Genomic DNA, 16,262 nt, shown 5'->3' on the forward strand with positions numbered 1-16,262 from the left:
CGCCGACACTCTTTCTCGAGCAGTCGACAAGGAGAGCTTCGACACACAGAAAAACACTGAGATTCAAGCCTAGGTCGACAGGATCGTAGCATCACTTCCTGTGTCTTCTGAGAGAATGGAGCAGATCAAAAGAGAGACCGCAGCTGACCAAACAATGACAGAGTTGAAAGAAACAACACTGATAGGATGGCCTGCACAGAAAAACAACTGTCCAAGGAGAATACAGGATTACTGGATGTGCAGAGCAGAGCTCACCGTTGTGGATGACATAGTGTTCAAAGGCAACAAGATTGTCATTCACATGACACTACGCAAAGAAATGCTACAGAAAATACACGAGGGGAAAATGCAAACGACGAGCACGAGAAGTAATGTACTGGCCAAGAATGAACCAGGAAATCAGCCATACCACTGCTTCATGTGAACTGTGTTTGACCTACAGGCCAAAGCAGCAAGCAGAGCCGCTAATGCCTCATCCAATACCCAACAGACCCTACTACAAAATTGTCAAAAGTCTGATGAAAAAGGCACACGATGGAAAGGAGGATTTCCTAAAGAATCTGATGATCTACCGCGGCTCACCGCTGCAGAACGGACTTTCACCTGCACAAATGTTGATGGGACGTCGCATCAGAACCAACCTACTCATCCATGAGGACTTGCTAACACCCAGAGGTGCTCACATAGTCAAACTCGCAAAGGAAAGACAGAAAGACAAACAAAAACAGCGACCCGACTAAAGTGCAAGACACTTACCTGAACTGAAACCTGGAGATCATGTACGACTCCGAGACATCACTACAGGAACCTGGATGCAGCAAGGTTGTGTGCAGAGAGAAGTTGCACCGCGATCCTATGAGATCCAAACGGAGCATGGATCACAACTGAGACGAAACAGAGTGGATCTAAGGCTTCAGCCATTCACTCAGGGGACTGAGGATCACCAGGAGGATACTGCTGAAGCCTCAAATGCCTTTAGAAATGGACAATTCAGTCAGAACACCCTGACTGACAACAAACGCTGTCCAACTGTTTCAGGAAGTACTTCAGCAGAACGACCAAAAAGGACTGTCAGAGCCCCTGAAATGCTTTGGAGAATTGCTAAAAAGAAAATATAAAAAAAGGGGCACCTGGACTGAAAGTTTTGTTATTGTGAAAAGAAATAGAGCCACAATAGAGTATTGTTGGACAGACTATATTTAGTTGAAAAAAATATTTTATTTTTAAGGAAAAAAAATTGGGGAAAGAAATGTGTGTCATTGAAAATGGCATGTTATGCAGGTTGAGAAAACAAATGTGATGTGACATGTATAGTTACATAGAAAAGTAGTTTTATTTTGTGTTGTTGTGTTGTTGTTGTTATGTGTTAATAACATTTAGACTACGTTACCCAGCAGGCTATGCGGATAGTTGAAGAAGGCCTTGCATGGCTAAACATGGAGTTTTCTAGCTGAAGTATATGTTCATTAAAAGTAGTTAAACTTGCGCCCCGGTTTGTCATTATATAAGGAACAAACATAACAGGGTGTTTGTCCCATTTGGCGAAATCCTCTGCTGTAGGCAATGTGCTGTGGGTGACAGCAGGCATAGGGCATTTGCGAAGAGCAGGCATTTAACCTCTGAATTGTGGAGACTAACACCAGGGGTTGAGGATTTTTCTATAATAGTGGCCAATTTGTTGATGTAAATATTGCTGAGTAGAGGGCTCAGATTGCAACCCTCATGTTATTTTCTCACACAACACACTCACACACAAACACAAACACAAACACACACTCACATAAACACACACACACACACTCACTCACACAAACATACACACTCACACACACAAACTCACACAAACCCACACAAACACATCGACACAAACACACGCACACTCCTACACTCCAACACACACACACACACACACAAACTTATTGCGTCCTTCATCGCTCTGTTTTCCACTGTTTTCTGTTTTGAAAGGTATTGAAACATAAGCCTTACATAAGCCCAACCCTAGACAGCTAATAGCATTAATATTAATTTCCTCTCTCCCCCACAGCCCAGCATTCCTGCTTGGCTTCAGCCCTCTCCAGGCTATTCCCCCACAGCCCAATATTCCTGCTTGGCTTCAGCCCTCTCCAGGCTATTCCCCCACAGCCCAATATTCCTGCTTGGCTTCAGCCCTCTCCAGGCTATTCCCCCACAGCCCAGCATTCCTGCTTGGCTTCAGCCCTCTCCAGGCGATTCCCCCACAGCCCAGGATTCCTGCTTGGCTTCAGCCCTCTCCAGGCTATTCCCCCACAGCCCAGCATTCCTGCTTGGCTTCAGCCCTCTCCAGGCTATTCCCCCACAGCCCAGCATTCCTGCTTGGCTTCAGCCCTCTCCAGGCTATTCCCCCACAGCCCAATATTCCTGCTTGGCTTCAGCCCTCTCCAGGCTATTCCCCCACAGCCCAGCATTCCTGCTTGGCTTCAGCCCTCTCCAGGCTATTCCCCCACAGCCCAGCATTCCTGCTTGGCTTCAGCCCTCTCCAGGCGATTCCCCCACAGCCCAGCATTCCTGCTTGGCTTCAGCCCACTCCAGGCTATTCCCCCACAGCCCAGCATTCCTGCTTGGCTTCAGCCCTCTCCAGGCTATTCCCCCACAGCCCAGCATTCCTGCTTGGCTTCAGCCCTCTCCAGGCTATTCCCCCACAGCCCAGCATTCCTGCTTGGCTTCAGCCCTCTCCAGGCTATTCCCCCACAGCCCAATATTCCTGCTTGGCTTCAGCCCTCTCCAGGCTATTCCCCCACAGCCCAGCATTCCTGCTTGGCTTCAGCCCTCTCCAGGCTATTCCCCCACAGCCCAGCATTCCTGCTTGGCTTCAGCCCTCTCCAGGCTATTCCCCCACAGCCCAATATTCCTGCTTGGCTTCAGCCCTCTCCAGGCTATTCCCCCACAGCCCAGCATTCCTGCTTGGCTTCAGCACTCTCCAGGCTATTCCCCCACAGCCCAGCATTCCTGCTTGGCTTCAGCCCTCTCCAGGCTATTCCCCCACAGCCCAATATTCCTGCTTGGCTTCAGCCCTCTCCAGGCTATTCCCCCACAGCCCAGCATTCCTGCTTGGCTTCAGCCCTCTCCAGGCTATTCCCCCACAGCCCAGCATTCCTGCTTGGCTTCAGCCCTCTCCAGGCGATTCCCCCACAGCCCAGCATTCCTGCTTGGCTTCAGCCCACTCCAGACTATTCCTCCACAGCCCAGCATTCCTGCTTGGCTTCAGCCCTCTCCAGGCTATTCCCCCACAGCCCAGCATTCCTGCTTGGCTTCAGCCCTCTCCAGGCTATTCCCCCACAGCCCAGCATTCCTGCTTGACTTTTGCCCTCTCCAGGCTATTTCCCCATTAGAGAAAATGCAGTTGTCCTAAATGATGGTGCAGTGAAACACATCAATTGCTGGGATGATGACTTCACAGTGCAATTCAATTTTGTTAATAATTTTCACAGTGTAGCTGGCAAGCAATGCTCATACCGCTTTCCTGCAGACGAAAGACCAAAGCGCCCCCTAGTGGCCTCATGAGTTAAATGTTATTAATATTTTTTGTAATTTCATAATGAATCAAATCAAATCAAATGTTTCTATGTCAAATTATGTTGTTATATTTCAGTATTCTGTGATGTATATAAAGTGTAATATTGGGATGCAAACTCAAAATTGAATTCATTTCAACTCTACATCTGAAATGCTACAGGTGTCTTCTTTTTTAGACTTTGGTTTCAAAGTAGATGTGTTTAATACTGATTCACTGATTCACCTGATTCAGCTTCTCAACTAATCATCAAGCCTGTGATTGGTGAATCAGGTGAGCTAATTCAAAATTCTGAAACATCTGAGGGTCCCCAGAGACAGTTCTGAAAATCATTGGACTATCCTACACTGTCTGCTGTATGTCACCAGTCTCCTTGGCCCTGATGGTGATCTCAGCGGACCATCCACCATCTTCCTGTTCAACCCCTCCTCAGGGTCAGGAAAAAAATGGACTTACTTTGACTGTGAAATGTGGCTGTCACAGGAGGCTGCTGAGGGGAGGATGGCTCATAACAATGGCTGGAATGGAGTAAATGGAATGGTGTGAAATGAATGGGAAACATACGTTTGATGGGTTCGGTACAATTCCATTGATTCCGTTCCAGCCATTACTATGAGCCCGGCCTCCCCAGTGACGGTGCCACCGGCCGGCCGCCTGTGGTGGTTGTCTTACCTAGCTATCTTAAAGTTAGCTTTCTTTCAACAAAATCTCTATTCACTTCCTCATCCTCATTGTGCAGTACGGGGGCTCTGAAAAAAAACATAAACACCCCGTCCTTTTAGAAACGGAGACGCTCTCAGTATATTGATGCAAACCTTAAGATGTTATACACATGAAATTGTGTGATTTAGAACTTAATCGGCAAAATTACAGTGGGTAATTTAAAGTAGAGTCATTTTAAAGTAGTCATTTTAAAGTAGAGTCATTTTAAAGTAGAGTCATTTTAAAGTAGAGTCATTTTAAAGTAGAGTCATACTGCAGCACAGCTTGCGAGATGCTGTGTAATGTTTTGGCATGTTTGAGTGCATGATGTCATAGTATTTTACTGTGAGCCATTGTTGCTTTTAATGCTAGTTTTGACCACCAGAGGGCATCTTTGAGGGCATCTTTATGAAGCTTGTTGGTGCTTGCTTACTTTTCCAAATAATCCTAGAGGCCCATGCAGGTCAGACATTTTGATTGCTATACCCTATCCAAAATAGCATATTCTAAGGTTTTTAGTTAACATACTTTCAGACAGAAAACATTTTACAGATGGTCTCTCTTTCAAAATATGTTTTCCTAGAATAACCACAACTCCATGTCTACTAACGACAATAAACAAATAGCCATTGTATTCTGTTATAGTCCAACATATATTTATATTGTAAAAGGCTGGGGAATATAAGCATGTGATGTCTGCTAATGAACAAGTTATTTTCATACATGGTGTAGCCAAAGCTTCAGCTATTATAGCACATGGTGCTTTGAGGATGAAATACTCAGAAAATACGTGTATTTTATGATATGTATCTTCATGTACTGCTAGAGTGTAAAATACAGATATTTAGGAAAAGTCAGGGACAGGTGGGTTCAAGGTTTTTATTGAAATTAAGTTATTGAAATGACATGGAGCTGTAAGTCTAAACTATTGTATTCACAAATGCATTTGAGGGTTTTTAACATTAGCTGTACTAGAGACTATATTGGATTTATAGTAATTTGTCTGTAAATTATTATTGTATTTGTTGTGCTGTTTGTACTGTTAGAAATGGAGCTTAATTCAATTGATTAATATTATGGTGTTTCTATTCCACGAAAAACTCAAATGCATTTTACAGTATCCTATTTAGGCCTCAGGATTTCCATTAGGAAAATATGGCGCTGTACAACGTGACCGGTCAGTAGTGGACCTAGGCTACTTAGCGACTGCAAGTAGGGAGCAAAATTATCACAACAGTTCCACAGCCTAATTGTAGTCTAACCAATATCCAAACGAGATCCAGTGAAAATAAAAATCCCATTGACTTACAAAGACCAGTCCCAATGCTTGTCTCAAATCCTGTTATAACAGTTGGATGACTTTGGATGTTTCAGTAAGCAACATTTGGATACCTTCAATTTCAGTAGCCTACTTTATTCCAATATTTTTGGTCATTCAGTGATATACAGTACAAGTCAACATTTTGGACACACCTACTCATTTGAGGGTTTGAACTATGAAATAACACATAGGGATTCATGTATTAACCCAAAAATTGTTAAACAAGTAAAATACATGTTTTACATTTGAGATTCTTCAAAGCAGTCACCCTTTGCCTTTATGACAGATTTGCACACTCTTGGCATTCTCTCATCCAGCTTCACCTGTAATGCTTTTCCAACAGTCTTGAAGGAGTTCCCACATATACTGAGTACATGTTGGCTGCTTTTCCTTCACTCTGCGGTCCAACTCATCCCAAACCATCTCATTTAGGTTGAAGTCGGGTGATTGTGGAGGCCAGTTCATCTGATGCAGAACTCCATCACTCTCCTGCTTGGTCAAATAGCCCTTACACAGCATGGAGGTGTGTTGGGTCATTGTCCTGTTGAAAAACAATGTAATGTCGCACTAAGGAAAAAAACAGACGGGATGGAGAATTGCTGCAGATCGCTGTGGTACCCATGCTGGTTAGTGTGCCTTGAATTCTAAATAAATCACAGACAGTAGCTGGCCTGATGTTATCTGCAGTTTTGAGCTGCACTGTCCCACTCAGTGGTGGATAACACCCACTCTTCCTTTATGTAATGGACTGCAAGGCACAAGTATCCTATTTTTTGAAAATGGTCAGTCCACATGTCAAGTGTAATTGCTCCATTGAATTTAACCAAGTTCTCTCTCAATTCCGGGACCATCTGCCAGCTGATTTTTTGTTGTTGTTGCCTGATGTAGGACTCTAGTGCAAGAGGAAAGAGACTCTGGGACTGAAACATTCACACCTCCATTAATTTACAAATGGATAGTCTGGTCTAGGTGTGAAAAATCCCCCAATTTGTGCCACAGTTTAGACTACCGATAGATCAACGTTATAACTCCCTCTTGGGATAATGTGGCACAATGACAGAATGACGCAATTTACCACCATCTGTTACCGTCTACCAACAACTTGCGGCATAAACTTGAAACGTTTAATTCATGAACCTGTATGTTCTATTTTATACGACTCAGGCTGTTTCCCTGTTCAGCTGTTCCCGTCTCAACACACTATCACAGCTCATTGTGAAATACAGTAGAAACAAACTATATATTTGAAAATAGTGACAGGCACACGAAAGATACATGTATTCATTATGCATTTCAAATCAAATCAATCAAATCAAATGTAATTTGTCACATGCGCCGAATGCAACAGGCGTAGACTTTACAGTGAAATTCTTACTTGTGAGCCCTTTTCCAACAATGCAGAGTTTAAAAGAAAGAAGAAATGGGCTAAATAAAGAAAGGGCAGTCAATGACACTGCCAGGTATAGAGGACCCGGATGGCAGGTAGCTCAACCCCAGTGATGTACTGGGCTGAACGCAACACCCTCTGTAGCGCCTTACAGTCTGCCAAGCATTTGCCATAGCAAGCGATGTTGTAGCCAGTCAAGGTACTCTCGATGGTGCAGCTGTATAACCTTTTGAGGAACTGAGGACCCAGTCCAAATTCTTTCAGCCTCCAAGAGGCATTGTCCTTCCCTCTTCACGACTGTGTTGGTGTGTTTGGACCATGATAGGTCCTTAGTGATGTGGACACATAGGAACTTGAAGCTCTCTCATTTTGTGTGTATTACATGGTTTTCTTTCTTCAGAACCTAGATTACACAAATTCCAATTTGGCTAATGTTAGCTAGGTGAGCTGGTGGCTAAAGTTAGCTAGGGTAAAGGTTAAGGTTAGGCTTAGGGGTTAAGGTTAGTGTTAGGTTCGGGGTTAGAGGTTAAGGTTATAGCTAAGGTTAGGTAAGGAACCTGGGACTAAAGACCTCCCTCTCAAACTGGATCCTGGACTTCCTGATGGGCCGGGCCCAGGTGGTGAGGGTAGGCAACAACACATCTGCCACGCTGATCCTCAACACTGGAGATCCCCAGGGGTGCGTGCTCAGTCCTCTCCATTACTCCCTGTGCACCCACGACTGCATGGCCAGGCACGACTCCAACACCATCATTCAATTTGCTGATGATACAACAGTGGTAGGCCTGATCACCAACAACGACGAGACAGCCTATAGGAAGGAGGTCAGAGACCTGGCCGGGTGGTGCCAGAATAACAACCTATCCCTCAACGTAACTAAGATCAAGGAGATGATTGTGGACCACAGGAAAAGGAGCACCGAGCACGTCCCCATTCTCATCGACGGGGCTGTAGTGGAGCAGGTTGAGAGCTTCAAATTCCTTGGTGTCCACATCAACAACAAACTAGAATGGTCCAAACACACCAAGACAGTCATGAAGAGGGCACGAACAAAGCCTATTCCCCCTCAGGATTCTAAAAAGATTTGTCATGGGTTCTGAGATCCTCAAAAGGTTCTACAGCTGCAACATCGAGAGCATCCTGACCGTTTGCATCACTGCCTGGTACGGCATTTGCTCGGCCTCCGACCGCAAGGCACTTCAGAGGGTAATGCATACGGCCCAGTACATCACTGGGGCAAAGCTGCCTGCCATCCAGGACCTCTACACCAGGCGGTGTCAGAGGAAGGCCCTGAAAATTGTCAAAGACCCCAGCCACACCAGTCAAAGACCGTTCTCTCTACTACCGCATGGCAAGCGGTACCAGAGTGCCAAGTATAGGACAAAAAGTCTTCTCAACAGTCTTTACCCCCAAGCCATAAGACTCCTGAACAGGTCCTGAAATGGTTACCTGGACTATTTGCATTGTGTGGCCCCCTCAACCCCTCTTTTACGCTGCTACTCTCTGTTTATCATATATGCATAGTCACTTTAAACTATACCTACATGTACATATTACCTCAATTGGCCCGACCAACCAGTGCTCCCGCACATTAGCTAACCGTGCTATCTGCATTGTGTCCCACCACCCACCAATCCCTCTTTTTACGCTACTGCTACTCTCTGTTCATCATATATGCATAGTCACTTTAACTATACCTACATGTACATACTACCTCAATAAGCCGGACTAACAGGTGTCTGTATATAGCTACATGTACATACTACCTCAATCAGCCGGACTAACAGGTGTCTGTATATAGCTACATGTACATACTACCTCAATAAGCCGGACTAACAGGTGTCTGTATATAGCTACATGTACATACTACCTCAATAAGCCGGACTAACAGGTGTCTGTATATAGCTACATGTACATACTACCTCAATAAGCCGGACTAACAGGTGTCTGTATATATCTACATGTACATACTACCTCAATAAGCCGGACTAACAGGTGTCTGTATATAGCTACATGTACATACTACCTCAATAAGCCGGACTAACAGGTGTCTGTATATAGCTACATGTACATACTACCTCAATCAGCCGGACTAACAGGTGTCTGTATATAGCTACATGTACATACTACCTCAATCAGCCGGACTAACAGGTGTCTGTATATAGCTACATGTACATACTACCTCAATCAGCCAGACTAACAGGTGTCTGTATATAGCTACATGTACATACTACCTCAATCAGCCGGACTAACAGGTGTCTGTATATAGCTACATGTACATACTACCTCAATCAGCCGGACTAACAGGTGTCTGTATATAGCTACATGTACATACTACCTCAATCAGCCGGACTAACAGGTGTCTGTATATAGCTACATGTACATACTACCTCAATAAGCCGGACTAACAGGTGTCTGTATATAGCTACATGTACATACTACCTCAATCAGCCGGACTAACAGGTGTCTGTATATAGCTACATGTACATACTACCTCAATAAGCCGGACTAACAGGTGTCTGTATATAGCTACATGGACATACTACCTCAATAAGCCGGACTAACAGGTGTCTGTATATAGCTACATGTACATACTACCTCAATCAGCCGGACTAACAGGTGTCTGTATATAGCTACATGTACATACTACCTCAATAAGCCGGACTAACAGGTGTCTGTATATAGCTACATGTACATACTACCTCAATAAGCCGGACTAACAGGTGTCTGTATATAGCTACATGTACATACTACCTCAATAAGCCGGACTAACAGGTGTCTGTATATAGCTACATGTACATACTACCTCAATCAGCCGGACTAACAGGTGTCTGTATATAGCTACATGTACATACTACCTCAATCAGCCGGACTAACAGGTGTCTGTATATAGCTACATGTACATACTACCTCAATAAGCCGGACTAACAGGTGTCTGTATATAGCTACATGTACATACTACCTCAATCAGCCGGACTAACAGGTGTCTGTATATAGCTACATGTACATACTACCTCAATCAGCCGGACTAACAGGTGTCTGTATATAGCTACATGTACATACTACCTCAATAAGCCGGACTAACAGGTGTCTGTATATAGCTACATGTACATACTACCTCAATAAGCCGGACTAACAGGTGTCTGTATATAGCTACATGTACATACTACCTCAATCAGCCGGACTAACAGGTGTCTGTATATAGCTACATGTACATACTACCTCAATCAGCCGGACTAACAGGTGTCTGTATGTATCTACATGTACATACTACCTCAATAAGCCGGACTAACAGGTGTCTGTATATAGCTACATGTACATACTACCTCAATCAGCCGGACTAACAGGTGTCTGTATATAGCTACATGTACATACTACCTCAATAAGCCGGACTAACAGGTGTCTGTATATAGCTACATGTACATACTACCTCAATAAGCCGGACTAACAGGTGTCTGTATATAGCTACATGTACATACTACCTCAATCAGCCGGACTAACAGGTGTCTGTATATAGCTACATGTACATACTACCTCAATCAGCCGGACTAACAGGTGTCTGTATATAGCTACATGTACATACTACCTCAATAAGCCGGACTAACAGGTGTCTGTATATAGCTACATGTACATACTACCTCAATAAGCCGTACTAACAGGTGTCTGTATATAGCTACATGTACATACTACCTCAATCAGCCGGACTAACAGGTGTCTGTATATAGCTACATGTACATACTACCTCAATCAGCCGGACTAACAGGTGTCTGTATATATCTACATGTACATACTACCTCAATAAGCCGGACTAACAGGTGTCTGTTTATAGCTACATGTACATACTACCTCAATCAGCCGGACTAACAGGTGTCTGTATATAGCTACATGTACATACTACCTCAATCAGCCGGACTAACAGGTGTCTGTATATAGCTACATGTACATACTACCTCAATAAGCCGGACTAACAGGTGTCTGTATATAGCTACATGTACATACTACCTCAATAAGCCGGACTAACAGGTGTCTGTATATAGCTACATGTACATACTACCTCAATCAGCCGGACTAACAGGTGTCTGTATATAGCTACATGTACATACTACCTCAATAAGCCGGACTAACAGGTGTCTGTATATAGCTACATGTACATACTACCTCAATAAGCCGGACTAACAGGTGTCTGTATATAGCTACATGTACATACTACCTCAATCAGCCGGACTAACAGGTGTCTGTATATAGCTACATGTACATACTACCTCAATAAGCCGGACTAACAGGTGTCTGTATATAGCTACATGTACATACTACCTCAATCAGCCGGACTAACAGGTGTCTGTATATAGCTACATGTACATACTACCTCAATAAGCCGTACTAACAGGTGTCTGTATATAGCTACATGTACATACTACCTCAATAAGCCGGACTAACAGGTGTCTGTATATAGCTACATGTACATACTACCTCAATCAGCCGGACTAACAGGTGTCTGTATATAGCTACATGTACATACTACCTCAATCAGCCGGACTAACAGGTGTCTGTATATAGCTACATGTACATACTACCTCAATAAGCCGGACTAACAGGTGTCTGTATATAGCTACATGTACATACTACCTCAATCAGCCGGACTAACAGGTGTCTGTATATAGCTACATGTACATACTACCTCAATAAGCCGGACTAACAGGTGTCTGTATATAGCTACATGTACATACTACCTCAATAAGCCGGACTAACAGGTGTCTGTATATAGCTACATGTACATACTACCTCAATAAGCCGGACTAACAGGTGTCTGTATATAGCTACATGTACATACTACCTCAATAAGCCAGACTAACAGGTGTCTGTATATAGCTACATGTACATACTACCTCAATCAGCCGGACTAACAGGTGTCTGTATATAGCTACATGTACATACTACCTCAATAAGCCGGACTAACAGGTGTCTGTATATAGCTACATGTACATACTACCTCAATCAGCCGGACTAACAGGTGTCTGTATATAGCTACATGTACATACTACCTCAATCAGCCGGACTAACAGGTGTCTGTATATAGCTACATGTACATACTACCTCAATCAGCCGGACTAACAGGTGTCTGTATATATCTACATGTACATACTACCTCAATAAGCCGGACTAACAGGTGTCTGTATATAGCTACATGTACATACTACCTCAATCAGCCGGACTAACAGGTGTCTGTATATAGCTACATGTACATACTACCTCAATCAGCCGGACTAACAGGTGTCTGTATATAGCTACATGTACATACTACCTCAATAAGCCGGACTAACAGGTGTCTGTATATAGCTACATGTACATACTACCTCAATAAGCCGGACTAACAGGTGTCTGTATATAGCTACATGTACATACTACCTCAATAAGCCTGACTAACAGGTGTCTGTATATAGCTACATGTACATACTACCTCAATAAGCCGGACTAACAGGTGTCTGTATATAGCTACATGTACATACTACCTCAATCAGCCTGACTAACAGGTGTCTGTATATAGCTACATGTACATACTACCTCAATAAGCCTGACTAACAGGTGTCTGTATATAGCTACATGTACATACTACCTCAATAAGCCGGACTAACAGGTGTCTGTATATAGCTACATGTACATACTACCTCAATAAGCCTGACTAACAGGTGTCTGTATATAGCTACATGTACATACTACCTCAATAGGCCGGACTAACAGGTGTCTGTATATAGCTACATGTACATACTACCTCAATAAGCCTGACTAACAGGTGTCTGTATATAGCTACATGTACATACTACCTCAATAAGCCAGACTAACAGGTGTCTGTATATAGCTACATGTACATACTACCTCAATAAGCCGGACTAACAGGTGTCTGTATATAGCTACATGTACATACTACCTCAATAAGCCTGACTAACAGGTGTCTGTATATAGCTACATGTACATACTACCTCAATAAGCCGGACTAACAGGTGTCTGTATATAGCTACATGTACATACTACCTCAATAAGCCGGACTAACAGGTGTCTGTATATAGCTACATGTACATACTACCTCAATAAGCCTGACTAACAGGTGTCTGTATATAGCTACATGTACATACTACCTCAATAAGCCTGACTAACAGGTGTCTGTATATAGCTACATGTACATACTACCTCAATAAGCCGGACTAACAGGTGTCTGTATATAGCTACATGTACATACTACCTCAATAAGCCGGACTAACAGGTGTCTGTATATAGCTACATGTACATACTACCTCAATAAGCCGGACTAACAGGTGTCTGTATATAGCTACATGTACATACTACCTCAATAAGCCTGACTAACAGGTGTCTGTATATAGCTACATGTACATACTACCTCAATAAGCCTGACTAACAGGTGTCTGTATATAGCTACATGTACATACTACCTCAATCAGCCGGACTAACAGGTGTCTGTATATAGCTACATGTACATACTACCTCAATCAGCCGGACTAACAGGTGTCTGTATATAGCTACATGTACATACTACCTCAATAAGCCGGACTAACAGGTGTCTGTATATAGCTACATGTACATACTACCTCAATAAGCCTGACTAACAGGTGTCTGTATATAGCTACATGTACATACTACCTCAATAAGCCTGACTAACAGGTGTCTGTATATAGCTACATGTACATACTACCTCAATAAGCCTGACTAACAGGTGTCTGTATATAGCTACATGTACATACTACCTCAATAAGCCGGACTAACAGGTGTCTGTATATAGCTACATGTACATACTACCTCAATAAGCCGGACTAACAGGTGTCTGTATATAGCTACATGTACATACTACCTCAATAAGCCTGACTAACAGGTGTCTGTATATAGCTACATGTACATACTACCTCAATAAGCCTGACTAACAGGTGTCTGTATATAGCTACATGTACATACTACCTCAATAAGCCTGACTAACAGGTGTCTGTATATAGCTACATGTACATACTACCTCAATAAGCCTGACTAACAGGTGTCTGTATATAGCTACATGTACATACTACCTCAATAAGCCTGACTAACAGGTGTCTGTATATAGCTACATGTACATACTACCTCAATAAGCCGGACTAACAGGTGTCTGTATATAGCTACATGTACATACTACCTCAATAAGCCGGACTAACAGGTGTCTGTATATAGCTACATGTACATACTACCTCAATAAGCCGGACTAACAGGTGTCTGTATATAGCCTCGCTACTCTTTTTTTCAAGTGTCTTTTTAAGGTTGTTTTATTTACTTACCTACACACACATGATTTTTTTTTCTCCGCACTATTGGTTAGAGCCTGTAAGGTCACCTGTAAGGTTCACCTGTTGTATTTGGTGCACGTGACAAATAAACTAACATACTAAGTAAGTTGATAAAGGGTTTTAAGGTTAGGATTATAGCTAGCAAAGTAGTTCAAACATAATAACTTGTTGCTAAGTTGTTCAAATGCAAGAGTTGTCTATGACGTGATTCGAACAACACAATGTTTGGGCTGCTTAGACGGTTGCTTCATGTGACCACCCCGACCAACCTCACCCCTATTGTTTGTCTTCAGTAACCTACTGTCTTTATCTGTGATTAAAATGCACTGTCTGCATAATTGTGTACTGCACATGACAAAAGCCTTCTCAGACAAGTTTTTTTCCAGACAAAGGCCATCTTTCTCCTCTCTGTAAAAATCAATACACTGGCCTGTGTGTTTGTTTGTGTGTGTGTGTGTGTGTGTGTGTGTGTCCTGTATGTGAGTACACTGGCTTAGGGTTGTCTATGATTCATTCTGTGAAAATCCCGGAGTTTATCAAGTGTTTTCCAAATCACATTGCTTTCATTAACCATCCATAAAATGGGAACAATCTCAGAACAAGTTTTCTTAAGGGATTGTTGTTGATGTGCAGAAACAGAGGAAAATGTCTGGCAAAGAACTTGTGCAACACACACACACACACACACACACACACATACACACACACACACACACACCTACCACTGAATGGAGTAGTTTATTCCGAGCCGCTGCCTGCCGGGTCCAAGTGTTTTAGTAGTCATAGTCAGCAGGGGAAAGAACCAGGTGGACAAATTCTGTTTTGTGAAACCTTTACCTCTCCAAGGATAGAGAGAAAGTAGTCCATGCTATGCCCAGGAGGACATGGTCTAGGCTGGGCTGTGCATTTCTGGAAGTCCCCTTAGGGAGATGACCCATTTCTGTGAAAATGGAGGTCGAAGGAGACATTCCGTAAAGATGACGGGCATGGAGTAATTAATCATCATCTCTGCTGGTTGTCTGGAGCGGTTTGCTGTGATTTACAGGAAAATAGGAACACCTTGATTCTCTGGCCTGTTAATATGAATCTCAACAGGTGTTTAATTTGGTAATGCGTTCCACATTGACACATTATTTGACCGTTTTTCTTTTGGCTTCTAATCAAAAATCACTATGGTTTTCAGGCACACACACACACAAACACGCACGCACACACAAACACTCTCTCCTTCTGGCCCTCCTGCTATCTCCCTTCTGCTCTCTCTCCTTCTCTCCCTTCTGCTTTCTCTCTTTCTCCTCTCTTCTTCTCTCCCTCCTGCTTTCTTTCTCCTCTCTCCTCTCCCCTCCAACTTTTCTCTCTCGCCTCTCTCCTTCTCTCTCTCCAACTCTCTCCTTCTCTCCCTCCTGCTTTCTCTCCTTATCTCCCTCCAGCTCTCTCTCTCTCCTCTCCCTTCTGCTCTCTCCTCTCCCTCCTCCTCTCTCGCTCTCCTCTCCCTCTCTACTTCTCACCCTCCTGCTTTCTTTCTCCTCTCTCCTCCCTCCAACTTTTCTCTCTCGCCTCTCTCCTTCTCTCTCTCCAACTCTCTCCTTCTCTCCCTCCTGCTTTCTCTCCTTATCTCCCTCCAGCTCTCTCTCTCCTCTCCCTTCTGCTCTCTCCTCTCCCTCCTCCTCTCCCTCTCTACTTCTCACCCTCCTGCTTTCTCTTACCTTCTCTCCCTCCTGCTCTCTCTCCTTTTCACCCTCCAGCTCTCTCTCTCCTCTCCCTGACCCCATAACTCCTGATCCCACAGGAAATGCTTCAGTCAAGCAGCTATGACTTCTCAGAAGCAATATCTCTCTCTCCATCTATCTCTCTCTTTCCCTCTATTCATCTCACTATCTCTTTCCCTCTCTCAATCTTTCAGGATTGATGTGACAAATCATTGTTACACACACACACGCGCACACGCACGCACACACGCACGCACGCACGCGCGCACAC

This window comes from Oncorhynchus mykiss, chromosome 27 (genome assembly GCF_013265735.2).
Source record: "Oncorhynchus mykiss isolate Arlee chromosome 27, USDA_OmykA_1.1, whole genome shotgun sequence".
Lineage (NCBI taxonomy): Eukaryota > Metazoa > Chordata > Actinopteri > Salmoniformes > Salmonidae > Oncorhynchus > Oncorhynchus mykiss.